This window comes from Erythrolamprus reginae, chromosome 1, assembly GCF_031021105.1.
Source record: "Erythrolamprus reginae isolate rEryReg1 chromosome 1, rEryReg1.hap1, whole genome shotgun sequence".
Classification (NCBI taxonomy): Eukaryota; Metazoa; Chordata; class Lepidosauria; order Squamata; family Dipsadidae; genus Erythrolamprus; species Erythrolamprus reginae.
The window spans coordinates 413,080,863-413,105,600 of record NC_091950.1 but is presented as its reverse complement, the minus strand read 5'-3'; the positions used below and the strand labels follow the sequence as shown (position 1 = coordinate 413,105,600).

Here is a 24,738-nt window from a genome sequence, read left to right as displayed (position 1 = left end):
AAGAAGAAAAGAAAGAAAGAAAGAAAGAAAGAAAGAAAATCTTGGTTTTGAGGAGATGTTCATCAGTATAATTGCCATGTAAGAATAACAGCCTTTCAAAGAGCACTCACTGTTCCTAATAGATGTCCATGCTATTGGTGAACTTTCCCTTTGTTTCCTTCCAACTGGATTCATGAAGTCCCTGCCCAATCCTGCAACGCAGGATTCTTCTCGTTCATTTCTAATTTTCTTCCAATTCACTCAGTCCTCTACTTCCCCAAACGTGAGAGCCAGGTTTCACATGATTAGAAGCAAACAGCCTAATCTGGCCCACAACAAGGCACAGATGGAGGCTGTTTTTTTTCTTTTCAAAAAGAACCAATGCTAGTCTTTAACATAAGAGTGGGTGGGAGGATGCAATAATCTCACAGTATAAAGAGAAGTCAAATTTGAGGACCAGAAAATTTTCTTATTAAGCAGTTTGGTTGTTAAGGGAGACATCACGCGACTTTTGACTTTCCCTGTTGGATTTTTTTGGGTGAGAAGCTGGTTGAAGGAAGTCACAAAAAATAATCACATGACCCCAGGATCCGCAACCACTGTCAATGCAAGCCAGTTGCCAACATCTCCAATTCTGATCACGTTACTAGGAAAATGCAATGGTTAAGTGCTAGGGCTAATCAAAAATCATTTCTTTTGACTGCCACTATAACTCTGATTGGTCATTAAATAAATGATAGAGGACCACTTCTACAAAAATCATCTTTGGAATGGTTTCCCTGCTATTCTACAACAGATTATTTATTTATTTATTTATTTATTTATTTATTTATTTATTTATTTATTTATTTATTTATTTATTTATTTATTAGATTTGTATGCTGCCCCTTTCCGTAGACTCTTTAAAATTTATTTATTAGATTTGTATTATAAATTCTTAGCATCATTATATGCCCATTTACTGATTCTACTCCAGCTGCTAGCAGAAACCCAACACCTATACAGTGTTCCCTCGATTTTGGCGGGTTCAAACTTCACGAAAAGTCTATACCACGGTGTTTCAAAAATATTAATTAAAAAATACTTCGCGTTTTTTTCCCTATACCATGGCTTTTCCTGTCCCGATGATGTCATATGTCATCGCCAAACTTTTGTCCGCCTTTAATAAATATTTTTTAAAATAAACTTTAATAAATAACCCTGGTGAGTAATAATCTAAATGGTTGCTAAGGGAATGGGAGATTGCAATTTAAGGGTTTAAAGTGTTAAGGGAAGGCTTGTGATACTGTTCATAGCCAAAAATAGTGTATTTACTTCCGCATCTCTACTTCGCGGAAATTCGACTTTCACGGGCGGTCTCGGAAAGCATCCCCCGTGAAAATCGAGGGAACACTGTATATCCAATCACTTACCTCTTTATGACCTTATCTTGAGATTACAACTTCTCTCCTGTGGTTTAGGAGTATCTAGTCATTGGGCAGAGTCAAGCCACCCATTGCCACTAACACAATAGTCCCCCAGCTTATCTCCTCAGTTATCTTGGGAATAAGCCAACAAGCTAATACCAATGGGTGACTGAATGGGTGCAACCTTTCATAGGACCATAGTAAAGTGAAAGCTTGCAATAAGAACTATCAGTGTACACTCAAATCAGGAAAGAGAGGAAGCAGAGAAAAATAAAAGAGCCTGAATTGAGGGGCCCTTTGTGCTCTCTGAGCTTGGTTATTTTCTTGCATACCTTTCATTATCCAACCTAGCTAACATCATTAGTGCTAGTCACTATCACTAATGACATTACTTAATTTGGGTAATAAAAAGTCTGTTAGAAATGAACCATGCTCAGAAAGTACCAAGGACCCCACATTTCAACCCTGAGTTACAATTATTCTCCTTTATTAGAGCCTGAATTGCATTTAAATGGCATAGAAACATAGAAGACTGAGGGCAGAAAAAGACCTCATGGTCCATCTAGTCTGCCTTTATACTATTTCCTGTATTTTATCTTAGGATTGATATATGTTTATCCCAGGCATGTTTAAATTCAGTTACTGTGGATTTACCAACCACGTCTGCTGGAAGTTTGTTCCAAGGATCTACTACTCTTTCAGTAAAATAATATTTTCTCATGTTGCTTTCGATCTTTCCCCCAACTAACTTCAGATTGTGTTACAGCTCCCTTTTCATAAGCTTCCAGAAACTGATTTATCCTCATTGGTCGGGGACAGAAATCACCCACATCAGTTACATCTCTGTCCCCTTTACCTACTTTAACTGTCCAAAAAAGTTCTGAATTCCTCACTGAGCACCTGGGTACCTCTGTATGATGGATGCAAACCATCCCTCTTAAACAACTCCCTATTAGACCACCTACTGACATCATGACTTACATAGCCAAAACCTTCAGCTTTACACCAACAGCCACCATTTATTTACTTACTTACTTACTTACTTACTTACTTACTTACTTACTTACTTACTTACTTACTTACTTACTGTTCTGCCGGGCTCTCTGGTAGAAACCTCCCGAAAATTCAAGGGAACAAATTTCAGACACACACACACACATGTTTGAAAATTCAAAACAATGTTCGTTATCCCAAAATTCAAAATAAACTAAGCACTCTTTTTGTATTGCAAAGAGCACTCGTCCCAAAACAACCAGGTAGTCTGTATAATTAACTTTAAGCAGTCATTAAGTGCCCCTTCTTCCAATGAAGTGAGACACACACACACACACACACACACACACGTTGCTCTGCATTGTTTTCAAAGGCGTGAAAAATCAACAAAGTCCAGAAAACAGCAACACAGGATTCCTGGCCAACTGCGATCAGATATTCTTCCACAACTGCCAAACCCACATGCTGCTATTTATAGCATCAGCCCTAATTACTGGAGCCCCACCGAAACACAGGTGGCCTCCCTTATTTCCTGTAATATGTTCTTACTTGGTCTCTTCTACGCATAATTCTGCACTTGCATGGGTCCAAAACGTCATCATCTGAATCAATGGAAGATAAGGGAGATTGACTGCCTGGGCTGTGTGCCAAGCCCTCCTCTGCCGAGTAACTCCCACCTTCTTTGTCCGAGGAAACTAAAGTCTGAACTGATTCTGTCGGCAATAACACAGGCCTGTGACATGTTGAATTTTCCCCTGCATCCACCTCCCCATTCCCTGGGGCAGGAGCTGGGCCAGAGCCAACCACAACACTTACTTACTCACTCACTCACTCACTCACTCACTCACTCACTCACTCACTCAATTTTTTAATGCCGCCCTTCCCCTTAGACTTAGGGCAGCTTACAACATGTTAGCAATAGCACTTTTGAACAGAGCTAGGCTATTGCCCCCACAATCCGGGTCCTCATTTTACCCACCTCCGAAGGATGGAAGGCTGAGTCAACCTTGAGCCGGTGATGAGATTTGAACAGCTGACCTACAGATCTAGCAGTCAGCTTTACTGGCCTGCAGTACTGCCCTCTACCCACTGCGCCGCCTGGCTTTGCAATGAAAAATGAAAATGTAAGAGAATTTTGAACAAGTAAGCAGCGTTGCAATATTTGAGGGGCTGCCACAAAAAAAGAGGGGATCAATCTGTTCTCTAAAGTACCTGAAGGCAGAATAAGAAGCAATGGATGGAAACTAACCAAGGAGAAGCGACCTAGAATTAAGGAGAAACTTCCTGACAATGGGAATAATTAACCAGTGGAACAGCTTGCCTCTAGAAGTAGTGCTCCAACTTTTGAAATTTTTAAAGAAGAGACTAGACGATCATTTGTCTGAAATGGGTTTCCTGCCTGAGCCGGGAATTAGACTAGAGAAGGCCTCAAGAGTTGTTAATCTAATCCTACGTAGCTTCTGCTCTGGAAATCTCACACTACTACTTACCAGAGCTTACAAAACTTTCGCCAGACCCATCCTAGAATACAGCTCATCAGTTTGGAACCCATACCTCATTTCTGACATTAACACCCTCGAAAATGTCCAAAGATACTTCACCAGAAGAGCCCTTCACTCCTCTACCCGTAACAGAATACCCTACGAAACTAGATTTACAATCCTGGGTCTTGAAAGCTTAGAACTACGACGCCTTAAACATGATCTAAGTATTGCCCACAAGATCATCACCGTCCCCTGTCCTATAGTCTCTCCTATATCTCCTATATCTTCTCTACTATATCCTCTATAACCTTCATGGTGTATTATTGTGTATTGGACAAAACAAACAAACAAACAAAAAGATCTCCAAGGTCACTTCTAACTCTGTTATTCTATTAATGCTTATGATAGGCAGTTCTACAATGCTTTGGGTAGCCTTCTTTGTCAAGTATCTTCCAAATGACTTGAACTGTTTTATTGTGTTGTGAGCCGCCCCGAGTCTACGGAGAGGGGCGGCATAGAAATATCAAATCAAATCAAATCAAAAAATAAATAGATAAACAGATAAATAAACAAACAAACAAATAAATAAATAAATAAATTACTAGCATGCGGGGGTTGGAGTTATAGTTCAATCCATCTAAGAAGCATATTGAACAGACTTTCCACTCCCCTACCAATAAAGAAGAAGCATCTGTTGCAAAGAGCCCCAAAGGGCTACTATTATTTGCCAAATGAAAGTGGTTATTTTCCTATTTGGCGCGAGCTTCCACGAGATCTAAGTGTTGAAAAATGAATAGCTCATTCCCAGAGGAAAATATGAGCGCATACTTACAAAGCAGGATGAGGCCGCCAAGTATATGCCACAGCTGAAATATTGAAGGATTAGATAAAGGGGCAAGTGTTGGTAATGACCTGAGTCCCAGCATCCGGTCAGGTCCCGCAGAGTCGGCCTACTCCAGGTCCTGTCAACTAGACAATGTCGCTTGGCGAAGCCTAGGGGAACAGCCTTCTCGGTGGGTGCCCCGGCCCTCTGGAATCAGCTCCCCCTGGAGATTCGCACTGCCCCCACTCTCCTCGCCTTCCACAAGAGTCTTAAGACTCATCTATGCCACCAGACTTGAGGCTATTAGATTCTAACCCCCGGCCGACAAATGTAATGTATGTTTGTTATGTGAATGCTAAGGATTGATTTTAATATTATTTGAGTTTTTGGAGTAATCAGTTTTAATTTAATTGGATTAGGATGCTCATATTTTTTCTTTTATATGTTGTAAGCTGCCCCGAGTTCTCTGAAAGGGGCAGCATATTAATCCAATAAATAAATAAACAAATAAACAAATGAATGAATGAATAAATAAATAAATAAATAATAAAGAATGATGAATGAAGGAAGGAAGGAAGGAAGGAAGGAAGGCTAGAAGGAAGGAAGGAAGGAAGGAAGGCTGGAAGGAAGGAAGGAAGGCGGGAAGGAAGGAAGGAAGACTGGAAGGAAGGAAGGAAGGAAGGAAGGCTGGAAGGAAGGAAGGCTGGAAGGCTGGAAGGAAGGAAGGAAGGAAGGAAGAAGGAAGGAAGGAAGGAAGGAAGGAAGAAGCAAGCAAACAAATAAGGAGACCCCACCATCACCTCCTTCTTACACTTATTTATTTATTTTTTTATTAATAGAGTTGAAAGGGACCGTTAGGTCATCGAGTCCAACCCCCTGCATGAGCAGGAAACCCTACAGCACCCGAGCCAAATGGAAGTCCAATCTCCTCTTGAAGGTGTCCAGAGTAACTTAGTTACTTAAGAATTTGCATTTTTATCATAATGATGTCTCGTAGTTTGAGCAGCCCAATCAATATGGAGACTGCAGTAATTCTCCAGTAAAGAACAGCAAAAACAATCCCTACCAGCAAGCAGCCAAGCAAACTCTCTAAGGAAACAAAACATCACTTAGTTAACTGTGGAGGAAGATGCCTGAGCTGTGCAGCAGCACCCACACGCAACCACAAAGGAACAGAGCGCTTCCTGCTCGCAGCTCCCTCCGTTGCTAACAGCCATACAAAAACTGCTCATCAGGAAATCCAGCCAGGCAAAGGGCCCTTAATGACAGCCAGATCAGTCTCACTCTCCTCTAAGCCCAATTGTTTGGTTTTTATATTAATTGATTTTTAATCATCAATACCAAATTACTATTGTACACTGTTTTATTGTCGCTGTTAGCCGCCCCGAGTCTCTGGAGAGGGGCGGCATACAAATCCAATAAATAAATAAATAAATAAATATCATTCCGAGCTCTCCTCACCTCTGTTATTCTGCATGCATTGGCATCCCGCGTCTTCGGAGAGGGGCGGCATACAAGGTCCAGGAGGGAAGTGTTTTTAATAGGAAAGTGAACACAAGAACAAGGGGGCACAATCTGAGGTTAGTTGGGGGGGGGGGGGGAATCAAAAGCAACATGAGAAAATATTATTTTACTGAAAGAATAGTAGATGCTTGGAACAAACGTCCAGCAGACTAGATGGATCATGAGGTCTTTTTCTGCAGTCAATCTTCTACGTTTCTATGTTCAGTTCTGTGTTAGCAAAAACTTCAGAAGAGAAGGATTTAGGGGTAGTGATTTCTGACAGTATCAAAATGGGTGAGCAGTGTGGTCGGGCGGTAGGAAAAGCAAGTAAGATGCTTGGCTGCATAGCTAGAGGTATAACAAGCAGGAAGAGGGAGATTGTGATCCCCTTATATAGAGCGCTGGTGAGACCACATTTGGAATACAGTACTGTGTTCAGTTCTGGAGACCTCACCTACAAAAAGATATTGACAAAATTGAACGGATCCAAAGACGGGCTACAAGAATGGTGGAAGGTCTTAAGCATAAAACGTATCAGGAAAGACTTAATGAACTCAATCTGTATAGTCTGGAGGACAGAAGGAAAAGGGGGGACATGATTGAAACATTTAAATATGTTAAAGGGTTAAATAAGGTCCAGGAGGGAAGTGTTTTTAATAGGAAAGTGAACACAAGAACAAGGGGACACAATCTGAAGTTAGTTGGGGGAATGATCAAAGGCAACATGAGAAAATATTATTTTACTGAAAGAGTAGTAGATCCTTGGAACAAACTTCCAGCAGACGTGGTTGGTAAATCCACAGTAACTGAATTTAAACATGCCTGGGATAAACATATATCCATTGTAAGATAAAATACAGGAAATAGTATAAGGGTAGACTAGATGGACCATGAGGTCTTTTTCTGCCGTCAGTCTTCTATGTTTCTAAATGTGTGGATTGTGTATTCCCCTCCTTTTCTTTCTAATGTGAATTCCTCCAGTCCATAATAGTTTTATTATTTTCAGTGCTAATTAATTCTGGCTTGCTTTGGTAAATGTGCATTGTGCATTTCCTTCAAGAACTTGAGTTATATGCTCCAACACACCCAGTCTTATAATTTACTGCAATTACCCATCAGACAACCTTAAGATCATAAGTACAAGATCACACAGATTGTCAAAGTGGAGCCGATGTCCGAACTGGGGTTTCCTCACCAGTTTAGCTCCCTGCTGTGCCATACTGGGTTTTGTTCTGGTTGCCATGACACCAAGCCACAAAGTGGTTTGAGTTCATCTTTTGGTTTGGTGTGATAATCTACCCATTATAGCTTTGTATTATCTCTAATCAGACTACAATGGCTTCTTTGGCAAATTGTAGCAAAAAATAGAAACAATAAGGATTTAGATGCATTAGTATTGGATATATCCCTTTTGAAACTATAATTAGGAAAGTGTAAAGAATGGCTGAAGCTATTAGTCATACTTGATTAAATCCTGACTTAATAAGCAAAGATATTGTGCTCTTTAAATGCAAATACACTGTACACAGCCTTTAAGCTTTCTGGTTCTCACGAGAAAGTAACAAATCCAGGAGGATGTGGTAATAATATCAAAAGCTATAATGTCCAAAGCTATGATGTATAGCTTCCAAACAAGTTATGTTGCTCTTTTTCAGAAATCATTAACCATGGTTCCTTGTTCTTATACACCCGGAATCTATATTTAGCTGCAATTTCTTGGCTTCCCCAACTTATATAAGAGGAGAAGTAATGGAGCTTTGCAGGCTCATGCAAACATCTCATGCCTATTTGACCTTACAAAATAGGGTTGAGGAAAGTGCTAGGAAATTCCTGGAAGCCTGGCACTTAGACAAATTGGCCATGAACAGATACATAGTGTTGAACAACGTTGAAGCACTATTCAAAAAGAGGCAATCAAAAGGCTAAAAAACCACAACACCTCCTGGCCAGTAATCAATGCTCAGATAAGATCAACACCAAGATAATAATACAAGATCAACAGTGAACAATACAGTGGTACCTCTACCTAAGAACGCCTCTACTTGTGAACTTTTCTAGATAAGAACCGGGTGTTGAAGATTATTTTGCCTCTTCTCAAGAACCATTTTCCACTCACAAACTCTAGCCTCCAAAACTGTAACTGGGAAAAGGCAGGGAGAAGCCTCTGTGGAGCCTCTCCTGGCAGGAAACAGGGCTGGGAAAGACAGGGGGAAGCCTCTGTGGGGCCTCTCTAGGAATCTCCTGGGAGGAAACAGGGCTGGAAAAGGCGGGGAGAAGCCTTCGTGGGGCCTCTCTAGGAATCTCCTGGGAGGAAACAGGGCCGGAAAAGGTGGGGAGAAGCCTTCATGGGGCCTCTCTAGGAATCTCCTGGCAGGAACCTGGGCTGGGAAAGACAGGGGGAAGCCTCTGTGGGGCCTCTCTAAGAATCTCCTGGGAGGAAACAGGGCCGGAAAAGGTGGGGAGAAGCCTCCATGGGGCCTCTCTAGGAATCTCCTGGGAGGAAACAGGGCCTCCACCCTACCTGTGGTTTCCCCACTCGCACGCATTATTTGCTTTCACATTGATTCCTATGGGAAAAATTGCTTCTTCTTACAAACTTTTCTATTTAAGAACCTAGTCACGGAACAAATCATAAGTAGAGGTACCACTGTACTTCAATTAAGGAAGTGTCAAGAAGCTAACAGTAAATAACAGGTTAATCAAGGAACCACGACCACCGCCATCAACACTGACAGGGCAAGCCACTACTATATTCAATGAGAGCAAATCCTTCTCCCCTTCTAACACTGATGATGTTACCTAGTTTGGTAATGAAATGTCTGCAAGAAAATGACCCCACAGGACTGTGATTGTCAAAACCAAATCAATGCAGAAACACAAACACACATATTTCCTAACCTTTACTAAGACTCCTGAGAGAAAGCTGCAAGGGATGAATGATATTCTCACAAGTGGTGGTGTAAGGAAATGGTGCAAGCAAGAAGTAGGAAACACATAGTTATGCCAGAGGTCTTCAAACTTGGCAACTTGTAAGACTTGTAAACCAAGTTGAAATCCACAATTCTTAAAGTTGCCAAGTTTGAAGATCTCTGAGTTATGCCAATATTTTTCACTCAACTTTTTAATAGCCCCTTGATTCCTCCTGTTCTTGTTAACTTTTTGGCAGGAGTTTTGGTGTGCTCTCTCTCATCTGTGGAAACAGCTATGCTAACATGTTTAAATATTTCTTAATTTGAGGGGCTTCCGGCATTGTCCGCTGATAAACTTCCTCTTTATTTCAGACTAAGATCCTTTTGCAATACCATTTAAAGTGTTTTGCTGCATTCTTACTTCCCTGATCGTTGAACGCTAAAAAGTTATGCTATAAACAGGAGATTGAGTAGTGCAGGAGAAATCTCAAAGGTAAGACAAGACTTAATTATACTTTTTGTTTTTTAAAAAATCTTCAAAACAAACAAGGAATGCCAGAAACTAATACCAAAAAAAAATAAAAATTAGGAATGGGTTGGCCTTCAAATGATCTTCGCTCCTTTGAATAGCAATTTAAGTGTCATGTGCTTCCTGTCATATGTAAAATATATTAAAATAAGTTACTTTCTCAAAATTTTATACTGAAGTCTGTTTTGTGACCTGGGGACTTTCACTTGGTTAAATTCTAACACTGGGATCCAAATTAGAGAATTGAGTCTGTGATTAGATCTCTTTGTACGTAAAGTTCAGTGCAAATAGGAGCAGAAAATTGGATAGTAAGAAACTCATAATTTCTGAAGTCTGCCACCTCCCTTCAAATTTCACCTTGTTCTGCCGAGCGGGTTACAAATGCAGTTTTAATTTTTGAATGAGACTACGCAGAAATTCTATAGTTTCTATATGTGGTGTTCCTTTAACCACAAGCCACACCATTTATGGCAGAATTTTATACATGTTTATTCAAAAGGGTGTGTTGGGTTCAGTTTTTGGAAATGCCAGGTTTGGCTGTTTTGACAGGCAGACAAATCACAGGGGGGGGAAAAGACCCATGATTCTTTCAAGTGTAGATGGCTCACTAATCAAGCATTGATGTGAAACACTAATTGTTGTAAATGGCAAATTACCCCCAATGCAAGAAAAACAAGACTCTCTGTAAAGGTCCTGCTCAATTCTTATGCTTATTTTGCTTATTTCTTATGATTACAGTGTTCCCTCGATTTCCGCGGGTTCAACCTTTGCGAATAGCCTATACCACGGTTTTTCAAAAAATATTAATTGAAAAATACTTTGCGAGTTTTTTTCTATACCACGGTTTTTCCTGCCCGATGACATCATATGTCATCACCAAACTAATAATTTTTGCAAATAAATAACAAAAAAAATAATTATTGTTAATAAATAATTATGTTTACAAATATCAGGATCACTAAGTGTGTTATTCAATGGTGAGTACCAGTAATAATGATGAGTAAATGGTTGTTAAGGGAATAGGAAATGGTAATTTAGGGGTTTAAAGTGTTAAGGGATGGCTTGTAATACTGTCCACAGCCAAAAATGGTGTATTTACTTCCGCATCTCTACTTCGCGGAAATTCGATTTTCGCGGGCACTCGGAACGCATCCCCCGCGAAAATCGAGGGAACACTGTATTTCCATGCATTGGGGGGGAGCCAACTTTCATGTCTAAAGTGAGACTAGAACTCACCATCTCCTGGTTTCTAGATCAGCACTCTCACCACTAGATCAAGTTGCCTCTCAAAAAGATCAATGTGCTTTTGTTCTTTTATTGAAAAAGAACAAAATGGGCTCTACGCTTGCTTATTTGTAGAATAAGAAAGTTGGAAGGGACCTTCGAAGTCTTCTAGTTTTACTAGAAGACTTCAAAGGTCCCTTCCAACTTTTTACTAAATCTGCACTTCCATTCTACTAGTTTTTCTCATCATTCCTATCATCCTTTTCCTCCCACTTAGGACTGTATGACTGTAACTTGTTGCTGGTATCCTAAAATTTTTATTAATATTGATTGGGTCTTCATTGCTTATTTGACCCCTATGACAATCATTACATATTATGCCCCATGATTCTTGACAAATGTATCTTTTTCTTTTATGTACGCTGAGAGCATAGGCACCAAGACAAATTCCTTGTGTGTCCAATCACACTTGGCCAATAAAAATTCTATTCTATTCTATTCTATTCCAACCCTCTGCTCAATCAAGAGACCCTGTAGCAGTGATGGCGAACCTATGGCCCAGGTGCCCCAGAGAGCTATATCTGCTGGCATGCAAGCCGTTGCCCTAACTCGGCTCCAACGTGCATGTGTGTGCTGGCCAGCTGATTTTTGGCTTGCACAGAGGCTCTGGGAGGGTATTTTTGGCTTCCAGAAAGTCTTTGGGGGAGATAGGAGAGGGCATTTTCACCCTCCCTTGGCTCCACGGAAGCCTTTGGAGCCTGGCCAGGGTGAAACACTACTGGGCCCACCAGAAGTTGGGAAACAGGCTGTTTCTGGCCTCCAGAGGGCCTCCAGAGGGCTTGGGAAGCTGTTTTCACCCTACCCATGCATTGAATTATGAGTATGGGTACTCAAACATACACAATAGCACACGCCCATGCTCTTTCGACACCCGAGGAAAAAAAGGTTCGCCATCACTGCCCTGTAGAACTGTTTCTTTAAAATATATGTAGCTTTATCTCTTCAGGCTTTTCTTTTTAAAGAGCAATTCTCATTTCATTGTCAATTTTTGCCTTTTACTAACAGCTGTAGTTTTGAATCCATTAAAACTATTAAATGTATCGCGAATATGGCTAGGTTGCCCTTACGTACATTTTCCCACCCCTACAAATATATATATATATATTTGCAAAGCCTTCATTTTTATTGAATTATATATATATTTCAGGACATGGTCTCCTTAACGTATATTTATACTGTACATTTTGTTCTATTGTTTTGTTCCTCAGGATGGCTAAAAAAAGATGTTCATAAATTAATGTGTTGTACACTGAAATGCATTTTTAAAACAGACAGCTTTAAAAGCAGCAAGTAAGTTGAAGCTAAACAATACACTCAACTAAGCATAAGGTTAAATGGGCAACCCAAGAAGAAAGAAGCCGTAATATCAAAGCCATGAAACAAAACTATTTTGAATATGCAAATAAACCTGGGAGATGATAGGCCCATAAATTAAGGAAAGAAAAAAACAAAAATAAATATCCAACAATTAAATTCAGTAACTGAATGTAAACATGCCTGGGATAAACATAGATCCATCCTAAGATAAAATACAAAAAATAGTATAAGGGCAGACTAGATGGACCATGAGGTCTTTTTCTGCCGTCAGACTTCTATGTTTCTAAGATGAAGTTGGAGAATTACAACATGAACTGGGAGGGGGGGGAAAACCTATTATCTAAAACATCTTTATAATGCTGTACAGATGAGAGGAAATGAGGAAGAGAAAAGCAATAACTACTTAGAAACATAGAAGACTGACGGCAGAAAAAGACCCCATGGTCCATCTAGTCTGCCCTTTTACTATTTCCTGTATTTTATCTTACAATGGATATATGTTTATCCCAGGCATGTTTAAATTCGGTTACTGTGGATTTACCTACCACGTCTGCTGGAAGTTTGTTCCAAGGATCTACTACTCTTTCAGTAAAATAATATTTTCTCATGTTGCCTTTGATCTTTCCCCCAACTAACTTCAGATTGTGTCCCCTTGTTCTTGTGTTCATTTTCCTGTTAAAAACACTTCCCTCCTGTACCCTATTTAACCCTTTAACATATTTAAATGTTTCGATCATGTCCCCCCTTTTCCTTCTGTCTTCCAGACTATACAGATTGAGTTCATTAAGTCTTTCCTGATACGTTTTATACTTAAGACCTTCCACCATTCTTGTAGCCCGTCTTTGGACCCGTTCAATTTTGTCAATATCTTTTTGTAGGTGAGGTCTCCAGAACTGAACACAGTACTCCAAATGTGGTCTCACCAGCGCTCTATATAAGGGGATCACAATCTCCCTCTTCCTGCTTGTTATACCTCTAGCTATGCAGCCAAGCATCCTACTTGCCTTTCCTACCGCCCGACCACACTGCTCACCCATTTTGAGACTGTCAGAAATCACTACCCCTAAATCCTTCTCTTCTGAAGTTTTTGCTATCACAGAACTGCCAATGCAATACTCAGATTTAGGGTTCCTTTTCCCCAAGTGCATTATTTTACATTTGGAAACATTAAACTGCAGTTTCCATTGCTTTGACCATTTATCTAGTAACGCTAAATCATTTACCATATTACAGACCCCTCCAGGAATATCAACCCTATTGCACACTTTAGAGTCATCGGCAAATAGGCAAACCTTCCCTACCAAACCTTCTCCTATGTCACTCACAAACATATTAAAAAGAATAGGACCCAGAACAGACCCTTGTGGCACACCGCTTGTAACCTGTCTCTGCTCAGAATACTCGCTATTAACAATAACTCTCTGATGTCTATGCTTCAGCCAGCTTGAAATCCACTGAACTATCCAGGGATTAATTCCAATCTTCACTAATTTATCTATCAGCTCTTTATGTGGAACCGTATCAAAGGCTTTGCTGAAGTCCAGATAGGCAATATCCACGGCACCACCTTGATCCAACACCTTTGTGACATAGTCAAAGAACTTAGATAACAAAAATTTGGCAGTCTTGCTAGAGGAGGCACAAACAATGCATAACGACAAAATAACATTAAGGGAGTTGAAAGGAGCCATCAAAAAACAAAAAGGCAAAAAATTAAAAATTAAAAAAATTAAAAACCGTCAGGGCCAGATGGGCTACCAGCAGAGAGATATAAAAAACTATAGGATGTACTGGAAGAAAAATGTTAGAATTATGCAATGAGGTATTGGCATCCTTCAGTCTCGAAGATCATGGTATCATAGGAAGCCTGGGTAGGTTAGTATGGAGGTATGGCATCGGACCAGAATATCTCCGGGATCGCCTTCTGCCGCACGAATCCCAGCAACCAGTTAGATCCCACAGAGTTGGCCTTCTCTGGGTCCCGTCAACTAAACAATGTCATCTGGCGGGACCCAGGGGAAGAGCCTTCTATGTGGCGGCCCCGACCCTTTGGAACCAACTCCCCCCAGATATCAGAGTTGCCCCCACCCTCCTTGCCTTTCGTAAACTCCTTAAAACCCACCTCTGTCGTCAGGCATGGGGGAATTGAGACTTTCCCTTCCCCCTAGGCTTATAAAATTTATGCATGGTATGTCTGTATGTATGATTGATTTCTTAAATTGGGGTTTTTAAATCAACTTCAATATTAGATTTGTTTGCATTGTATTATTATTGTTGTTAGCCGCCCCAAGTCTACGGAGAGGGGCGGCATACAAATCTGACAAATAAATAAATAAATAAATAAATTTTGGCAGAAAGATTAAAATCAATATTAAACCAAATCATTCATTCGGACCAAAATGGATTTCTTCCAAAATATCAAATTTGTAATAATACAAGGATGATTATGAACGTATTAGAATATTACGAAGTTCATTGAGACAAACAATTGGCTTTAGTATTGGTGGATGTGTAAAAGGCATTCGACAATCTGAATTGGAGTATTGGGAGAAAATTTGGGATGAAAATTATAAACTCACAATGGCAGCATCCTATAAAGAAAAACATGGGGCTACCTTTGAAAAGTGTTCGGAAACTTCAGATTGTGCAGAATGCAGCTGCGAGAGCAGTCATGGGCTTACCTAGGTATGCCTATGTTTCACCAACACTCCGCAGTCTGCACTGGTTGCCGATCAACTTCCAGTCACAATTCAAAGTGTTGGTTATGACCTTTAAAGCCCTTCATGGCACTGGACCAGAATATCTCCAAGACCGCCTGCTGCCGCACGAATCCCAGCGACCGATTAGGTCCCATTGAGTGGGCCTTCTCCAGGTCCCGTCAACTAAACAATGTCGGTTGGCGGGCCCCAGGGGAAGAGCCTTCTCTGTGGCGGCCCCGGCCCTCTGGAACCAACTCCCCCCGGAGATTAGAACTGCCCCTACCCTCCTTGCCTTTCGTAAGCTCCTTAAGACCCACCTTTGTCGTCAGGCATGGGGGAACTGAGACATCTCCCCCGGGCATATACAATTTATGAATGGTATGTTTGTCTGTATGTGTGTTTAGAAAATGGGGTCTTTTACATATTTTTAAACAGTAATTTAGATTTGTTGTAAATTGTTTTCACTTTGTGGTGAACCGCCCCGAGTCTACGGAGAGGGGCGGCATACAAATCTAAATAATAAAAATAAAATAAAATAATAAAACAGCTATAAAATGCTCTATAGATGGCATCTACTCCGGCAAGATTGGCGAAGTTGTCTCCAAATATAACAGCTAACTGTTGGAAATGTAAACACGATCAGGGGATGTTCTACCACATGTGGTGGACGTGCCAAAAGACAAAAAAATATTGGAGAAAGATTCAAAGATGAATAGAGAAAATTATAGAACAAAAAGCAGAACTAAAACCGGAATTGTTTTTGTTAGGGATTTTAAAAGGAAATATAAATAAAAATAATCAATATCTTACATTGCATATAACGACAGCAGCTAGAATTATTTACACCCAACATTGGAGATCAGAAATAGCCCCTTCAAGCACAATGGTAATTAAAAAGATATTAGAAAGTGCTGAAATGAATAAATTAACTATGGATATACATGACAGAGAGGAAATTGAATTTTACAAAATATGTAAAAAGGGAATAATTAGCTAGAACATAAAAGTAAAATTAACAGATAATGATATGACAATAAATAAATCAAAACAGGTATGGTTATTTGTATTTATGTAGATAGATGCATGAAAACAAGATGAAAAGTGAATATAGTTAGACAAGATGTTAGATATTAAGAAATTATATGTAGAACTTAGGAAATATAAAAATAATATAGGTAAAAGAGTAAGATATAAAAACGAAGATTGCGCAATGATATGGTATGCTATAAAATGAATTTTTTATGGTATATGGTGCTATGTTACATTTTATTATGTTATTTATATGTTGTTATGTATGTATAGTTTGTATTTCATGTTTTTAAAACTGTTTAAGAAAAACTATTTTTTAAAAATAAAAAGGAATAAATGTGTTGTACATTGAAATATAAATTTAAAACAGCATGTAAGTTGAAGCTAAACTTTTGTTTCCTCGGCTATTCTATTGTGTACAATGGTACCCAACTGCTTTGAAGCTCATCAAATTTGGTACTCAACACATGTAAACATTTTGTGCTGATACTTGTCATTTGTTTGGTACTGAATGCACAAGCTAGAATTTGTCAATGTCGGTTGCCTCGCCACTCACTACACTTTCTGGGTGAAACAAATGACACAGTAGCTCTTGCCCTGTGCACCTTCCCTACCTTTGCTTTGCGCTCATTTTATGTATTTTTATGCTTTTTTTCTTATCAGAACACGTAAAATGAAGTTTTTACTTTACTTAATCCAAGTATTGATTACTTTTTAGGTTTATTTCACATGTAAAGCAATGATATACAACCCTATCTTTTTACATATTACCCTAAAAATGTGCAATGTCTTTGGTTTGGGAACACATTAAATTTAATTACATTATTCCTTATGGGAATAATATGTTTGGTACTCATAGTTTTTGTTAGTCATTGCGTCTCCTAGAACCAATTAATGATGAGTACTGGGATACCACTGTATCACCTAGTCTAGGGGTTCTTAACCCCTGGTTCCTGGAGCGGCATCAGGCCATGGCATGCCAGAAACCGGGCTGTGCTAACAAGTGAAGACCCATCCATGGGATGTAGGCAGCACGTGAAACTACACCCCTTCTGGTCCGCAGAAAAAACTCTCTCCACGGAACCGGTCCCTGGTAACCAAAAACTTGGGGGCCTCCGGGGCCTTGCAGAGGGGCGGCATACAAATCTAATAAATTATTAGTAGATGTAGAAGTAGAAGTAGAGTAGAATTCTTTATTGGCCAAGTGTGATTGGACACACAAGGAATTTGTCTTTGGTGCATATGCTCTCAGTGTACATAAAAGAAAAGATACATTTTTATTATTATTATTATTATTATTATTATTATTATTATTATTATTATTATTAATTGGATTTGTATGCCGCCCCTCTCCGAAGACTCGGGGCGGCTCACAACAACAATAAAAACAATATAGCAGTGGAACAAATCTAATATTAAAAACATATAAAACCCTATCATTATTTAAAAAACCAAACAGCACATTCATACCAAACATAAAACAAAGTATAAAAAAGCCTGGGGGAAAAGTGACTCAACTCCCCCATGCCTGGCGGTATAAGTGAGTCTTAAGTAGTTTACGAAAGACAGGAAGGGTGGGGGCAGTTCTAATCTCCGGGGGGAGTTGGTTCCAGAGGGCCGGGGCCGCCACAGAGAAGGCTCTTCCCCTGGCCCCCGCCAAACGACATTGTTTAGTCGACGGGACACGGAGAAGGCCAACTCTGTGGGACCTTATCAGTCGCTGGGATTCGTGCGGTAGCAGGCGGTCCCGGAGGTAATCTGGTCCAATGCCATGTAGGGCTTTAAAGGTCATGACCAACACTTTGAATTGTGACCGGAAACTGATCGGCAGCCAATGCAAGCCACGGAGTGTTGAAGAAACGTGGGCGAATCTTGGAAGCCCCACGATGGCTTTCGCGGCTGCGTTCTGCACGATCTGAAGTTTCCGAACACTTTTCAAAGGTAGCCCCATGTAGAGAGCGTTGCAGTAATCGAACCTCGAGGTGATGAGGGCATGAGCGACTGTGAGCAATGACTCCCTGTCCAAATAGGGCCGCAACTGGTGCACCAGGTGAACCTGGGCAAACGCCCTCCTCGCCACAGCCGAAAAGAATCATGAGGTAAAAATACTTAATGATGGTCAAAGGGTACAAATAAGCAATCAGGAAACAAGATTATTATAAATCATAAGGATACAAGCAACAACTTGCAGTCATAAGTGGGAGGAGATGGGTGATAGGAATGATAAGAAGACTAATAGTAATAGTAATGCAACAGTGAATAGTTTGACAGGGGTGAGGGAATTATTTGTTTAGCAGAGTGATGGCGTTTGGGAAAAAGCTGTCCTTGTATCAAGTTGTCTTAGTGTGTAGTTTGTAAATGTTTCTTGTTACTAGGCCTTTAACAGGCAAAATGCTTGTATGTATGATTGGTTTTTTAAATTGGGGTTTTTATTTATTATTTATTTATTATTTAGATTTGTATGCCGCCCCTCTCCGCAGACTCGGGGCGGCTCACAGCAAAACAAAACAATTCATCACAAATCTAAATTGAAGTTAAAATATTTAAAAAACCTATTTGCTAAAAACATACATACAAACATACCATTCATAAATTGTATATGCCTGGGGGAGATGTCTCAGTTCCCCCATGCCTGACGACAAAGGTGGGTTTTAAGGAGCTTACAGAAGGCAAGGAGAGTAGGGGCAGTTCTAATCTTTGGGGGGAGTTGGTTCCAGAGGGCTGGGGCCGCCACAGAGAAGGCTCTTCCCCTGGGGCCCGCCAACCGACATTGTTTAGTTGACGGGACCCGGAGAAGGCCCACTCTTTTTAATATTAGATTTGTTTACATTGTCTTTTTTTATTGTTATTAGCCGCCCCAAGTCTTCGGAGAGGGGCGGCATACAAATCTAATAAATAAATAAATAAATAAAATGTGGTGCTGATATTAACATCTACCTTTTGTCTTCTTCATGCCACCCAAAGAGATTCCCCGGAATTTTGACAATGGCGATCAAGGCCGTCATTCTAATTTTCATCTACGCACAACTGTGGTGGAACTCCATCGCTGCAAAGGGGCCTGGAGGCGTGTCGCTCAGTGCTGAACCCCAGAGCTTTTCATCCGAATTAAACCAATCAAAAGATCCTGCCAAAGATGTACAGCAAGTGCCGTCCAGCAAGCCCCAGCTTCCTACCACAACAAAAGAACCTAAGCGTGTAGACGAGCATTTAATAGCCGCCGTGGTCATTGGGACCATCTTGTTGCTCATGATTGTGATTATGGTTGCCATCTTCCTTTGGAGGCAACGGAAAAAGTCAAATCTGCCTCTTCCCCACTGGGCAGGGCGCTCCCCGTTTGCCGACGGAGACCTGCCTGACGTCACTGTAGATAAGGAACAGCTACACGGCATAAAACGGATGTCCGTCCTCTCTCTTTTGCCCTGGAGGTTTAGCAAGGACACACAACTGCTGGAAAATGCAGAAGGACAACTGTCTGAATCAAGGAAGACCTTGGACGTTCCACAGGGGTCAAGTGAGGCCGGTACAGGGAGCGAGTCCAGCCAAACCGCCACGGCAACCTTGGATTCTACAGCCAGCAGCCAAACCCAAATTTCCGAGGATCCAAACAACTTAACTGACATTCCGCTTCAGCCTGAGAGTCCAAGGCTGCAAGATCCTCCTTCGGCCAGCTGGCCTAGTGGAGTCAATGGGGATATTTGTCTCCCCGAATCCCATCCCACGGAACAACGTGTAGAGATCCAGGGTTCTACACTACCGGATCTGCCGCAACAAAACGTTGATGAAGCGGTGCTACTTCCTCCACCGCCAGAAGATTTTTTATCTAACTGATTTTTATAGATGTTGGCACAAGTAATTGCTTCCTCCTGGGTTTTTTTTTAAACGTATACTGAAAAAACGGAGTAGATCCATTTACTTTCATCTTTTCATACAGGTAGTGCTCTGACCACAATTTCTCTTGCTAAACAAGGTAGTTGTTAGATGAGTCATACCTAATTCCATGAGCCTTTTTGCCACCATTATTAAGCCAATTGATCCATTTATCAAAACATATATATTTAATCATACCTCTGAAATGGTATAGGGTTGCCTGCTGAAGCAGGGGCGTGGATTAGAAGACCCCCAAGGTCCCTTCCAGCTCTGTTATTTTATATTCTATGTTCTAAATCATCACAGCTAACCAATTCACCTGATGTGAATTCAGCTTCCCCCATTGCTTTCGCTTGTTGGAAACCATCAGGTGTCATGAGTGCTCCTCATCCAACTCTGATAATGATAGATTCTGTTGTGGTTAGCTCTGGACCAGCTCCTGCCCCAAGGACTGTGGATGTGGGGGAGACATCCACATGCTGCAGGCCTGTTTTGCCCCTGGTGGAATCTGCTGATGAAGGCTCCTCTGATCAAGAAGACATGAGTGACAGGGAGGAGAGTGGCAGACAGCTCAGAAGGAGATCAATTATCTCTCTCCTCCTTGGATTCAGAACAAGAGTTAATGACACAGCCACGCATGCTGAGAGCGATGCATAGGCAACAGCAACTGAGAGATTATTATCAAAGAAAATGAGGCCACCTGTGGTTGGGTGGGGCTGGGGTAATTAGTGAGGCTGCTATAAAGAGCAGCCTGGGGGTTTGGCCATTGTGGAGGATTATCTGATCATTGTGTTGCGTGACTGCTTTGCTGACTTTGATCTTTGTGTGCTGATTTTTCCCCCGCTTTGAAACTAACCCAGAGCAAAGTGTGTTTCACTTGGTGAAAGAAGGACTGTGAATAGCCTCATAGCTGCAAGCTAAGTATCACAGAACTGATAAAGGACTTGTATAAATTACCAATTTGTTTGGAGACCAGTGCTCTTTGCTATACAAAAAGAGTGCTCTGTTTATTTGCATTTTCGGTATAAAGAACATTGTTTTGAATTTTCAAACATGTGTGTGTCTGAAATTGTATCTGTGCATTTTGGGGAGGATTCTACCAGAGAGCTCGACAGAACAGATTCTGAGGAGGATGAGCCAAGCCCATCTTGGTACCTTGGGCAAGTGGTGTTGCCAGCTGATGCAGAGAGTGAGAGTGAAGGAGAAATAGACCTGGATGAACTCGAAGGACCACCACAGGTGGCAGATATGCCAATGACATATCTGACTTAGAGGAGAAGGAGGAAGATCAGGAGCCCTTGCTAGATGCCCACTTTAGAAGATTAAGAAAAAGACAAGAATACTTGTATGGAAAAATGAAGTAGTCTGTAGTTTCTTAACCCTAGGGAAATGTTGACCACTCCCTATAGGTATATAAGGGTGGCGTATGGGTAATTTGCGGGTGGAGTTCCAACATTTTGCAATGGAGTCGGATGACGTTTGAGGTTTTAGCCAGGTTACGCTAGCCACCTGTTATTTTCCTGCTCAAATCCTTGGAGTAAAAGTGCCCTGTTTGTGGATTTGCTGGGAAGCTGTAAAAGTAGGTCTGTGAAACTGGAGACTCCTTATCTAATGAAGAAATGCGCAAGTAGCTTTGATCTTTTGCAGCAGCCTAGCCGCTGAACTGTTATTTCTTAACTACTCTCACTGAGCAACTGCCAAGATTATCTCACGTGCATGACTTTGGCTTGTATAACTGAGACTTTCTATATAAAAAGATTGATTTGAAATATCAGTGCGTGGATTCCTCCTTTGTTTTCAAACTGCGTAGGCCCGGGATAGAACATCAGGGAACATCCCAAATGGTGAAGACGTGACCATGGGACACAACAACTATTATACACAACGCACATGCCAGTTGCCAAGTGCCGGAATTTTGATCATGAGACTTTGGGGGATGCTGTGACAGTCCCTAATGCGAGGACTAGTTGTAAATCACTTTTTTCAGTGCACATTATAACTTCAAAGTCACCAAATGAATGGTGGTCTCAATTGAAAAATACATGTACATTCAAAGATGCTTTCAGGAAGACTCCTTAGCCCAGAAGTTTTTAAACTTGGCAACTTTAAGACTTGTGGACTTCAACTCCCAGAATTCTCCAGCCAGCACATGGGTTGAAGTCTACAAGTCTTAAAGTTGCCAAGTTTGGGGACCCCTGCCAAACATTCAGAACAACAGTGTGAGCTGGGGTTGCAAAGACAGATTTCAGGAACATAGAAACATAGAAGTCTGACGGCAGAAAAAGACCTCATGGTCCATCTAGTCTGCCCTTATACTATTTTCTGTATTTTATCTTAGGATGGATATGTGTTTATCCCAGGCATGTTTAAATTCAGTTACTGTGGATTTATCTACCACGTCTGCTGGAAGTTTGTTCCAAGGATCTACTACTCTTTCAGTAAAATAATATTTTCTCATGTTTCTTTTCATCTTTCCCCCAACTAACTTTAGATTGTGTCCCCTTGTTCTTGTGTTCACTTTCCTATTAAAAACACTTCCCTCCTGAACCTTATTTAACCCTTTAACATATTTAAATGTTTAGATCATGTCCCCCCTTTTCCTTCTGTCCTCCAGACTATACAGATTGAGTTCATTAAGTCTTTCCTGATAAGTTTTATGCTTAAGACCTTCCACCATTCTTGTAGCCCGTCCTTGGACCCGTTCAATCCCGTTCAATCTTTTTGTAGGCGAGGTCTCCAGAACTGAACACAGAATTCCAAATGTGGTCTCACCAGCGCTCTATATAGCGGGATCATAATCTCTCTCTTCCTGCTTGTTACACCTCTAGCTATGCAGCCATCTTTCAACCCCATGGATTTATTGCTCCTAAATTCTTATGTTATATTTTTATGAGGTTTTTTAAAAGCCTTTATCACCCTGGAATTCTTCTAATCTAGTGTGAACTTTTTCTAATAAAAAAACCTGCACTTAACGTGACTATTTAGTGCTTTTAAATGATCACTCAGGAAAGTAGAGGTTTGACATTGGTACCCTCGCTCTGAAGTCTTGACCCTTCTGAGAAATTTCGTATTTTGGAATTAGAACACAACTTCTGACTGAACAGTCATTTTTAATTTCATATTTCTTTTCCTTCCTTATTACCCTTAGATGTTTGGCTGTGGCCTGTGTATCCACAAAGTTATCAAGAATTTATTCTCTCCTAGTTTCCTTTTTGCTTGAAAGCCTATTTATATATCTTATCTAAAAAGCTGTGCCCCCACCTTTTTTAAAAAATAAAAAAGGCACCTGATTACAACCTGAACTATTTTCAGTTTTCAATTTCTATACATTGGCCGATTGCGATACATGGTGTTCTATTACACATATTAGGTGGTAATGATAAGAATACAGTACAGTGATACCTTGTCTTACAAACTTAATTGGTTCCTGGACGAGGTTCTTAAGGTGAAATTTTGTAACACGAAACAATGTTTCCCATAGGAATCAATGGAAAAGCGATTAATGCGTGCACGCCCAAAATTCACCCCTTTTGCCAGCCGAAGTGCCCGCTGCTGAGATTCCCCTGAGGCTCCCCTCCATGGGAAACCCCACCTCTGGACTTCCGTTGCCAGCGAAGCATCCGTTTTTGTGCTGCTGGATTCCCCTGCTGGGATTCCCCTGCAGCATCACAAAAACACGGAAGTCCGGAGGTGGGGTTTCCCATGGAGGGGAGCTCAATGGAATCCCAGCAGTGCAAAAACTGGTGCTTCGCTGGCAACGGAAGTCTAGAGGCGGGGTATCCCAGAGGCGGCAGTGGGTTTGTAAGGTGAAAATAGTTTGTAAGAAGAGGCAAAAAAATATTAAACCCCGGGTTTGTATCTCGAAAAGTTTGTATGACAAGGCGTTTGTAAGACGAGGTATCACTGTACTTATTTAGCTGCAGCTTTAGTGTGTGATGGGTTTTCTTGCAGGTTTCAGAAAATGGTGTACTTGTGCAATTGCATTTCTCCTCATTTTATTTATTTTATTTATTTATTGGATTTGTATGCCGCCCCTCTCCGAAGACTCGGGGCGGCTAACAACAGTAACAAAACAATGTACAATAAAAATCCAATAAATACTAAAAATGATTAAAAAACCCATTAATATAAAAAACCAAACATACATACAGGCACACCACAAATGAAATTGTAAAGGCCCAGGGGGAAAGAGTATCTCAATTCCCCCATGCCTGGTGGCAGAGGTGGGTTTTAAGGAGCTTACGAAAGGCAAGGAGGGTGGGGGCAATTCTAATCTCTGGGGGGAGTTGGTTCCAGAGGGCCGGGGCCGCCACAGAGAAGACTCTTCCCCTGGGTCCCGCCAAGCAGTATTGTTTAGTTGACGGGACCCGGAGAAGACCCACTCTGTGGGACCTAATTGGTCGCTGGGATTCGTGCAGCAGAAGGCGGTCCCTGAGATAATCTGGTCCGGTGCCATGAAGGGCTTTATAGGTGATGACCAACACTTTGAATTGTGACCGGAAACTGATCGGCAACCAATGCAGACTGTGGAGTGTTGGTGTAACATGGGCATATTTGGGAAAGCCCATGATTGCTCTCGTGCATTCTGCACGATCTGAAGTTTCCAAACACTTTTCAAAGGTAGCCCCATGTAGAGAGCGTTACAGTAGTCGAACTTCATACATAGAGAAGCATGCCAACTGTTTTAAGTTATTAATGAGAGGGAATCAGATTACTAACTTTCAAGAGACCAGGGTTTATTTTACCACCAAAAGAGCCGCTGCTTTATTTAGTATGATTTATTTATTTAGTAGGATTTATATGCTGCCCAATTTCAATGAATTCTGGGCATCTCACAACTCTTTTGTTCTCTCACAAGGACAATTATTCTTAGATGCATTTAAAAAAAGAATTTGGTCCAGTTGTCACAAAACATT

General features: G+C 40.9%; 1 protein-coding gene and 1 long non-coding RNA gene across 7 annotated transcripts in view; one reads left to right on the top strand and one right to left on the bottom strand.

Annotated features, from left to right (window-relative positions):
- Window positions 1–24,738, bottom strand: part of NF1 (neurofibromin 1) — a 416,066-nt gene that overhangs the window by 160,827 nt on the left and 230,501 nt on the right. The gene's annotated exons all lie outside the window — the stretch shown is intronic.
- On the top strand, window positions 9,499–21,591 carry LOC139162328 (uncharacterized). The gene is made up of 2 exons (XR_011558302.1): window positions 9,499–9,590; window positions 18,920–21,591. It is a non-coding gene; the product is annotated as an uncharacterized lncRNA (long non-coding RNA).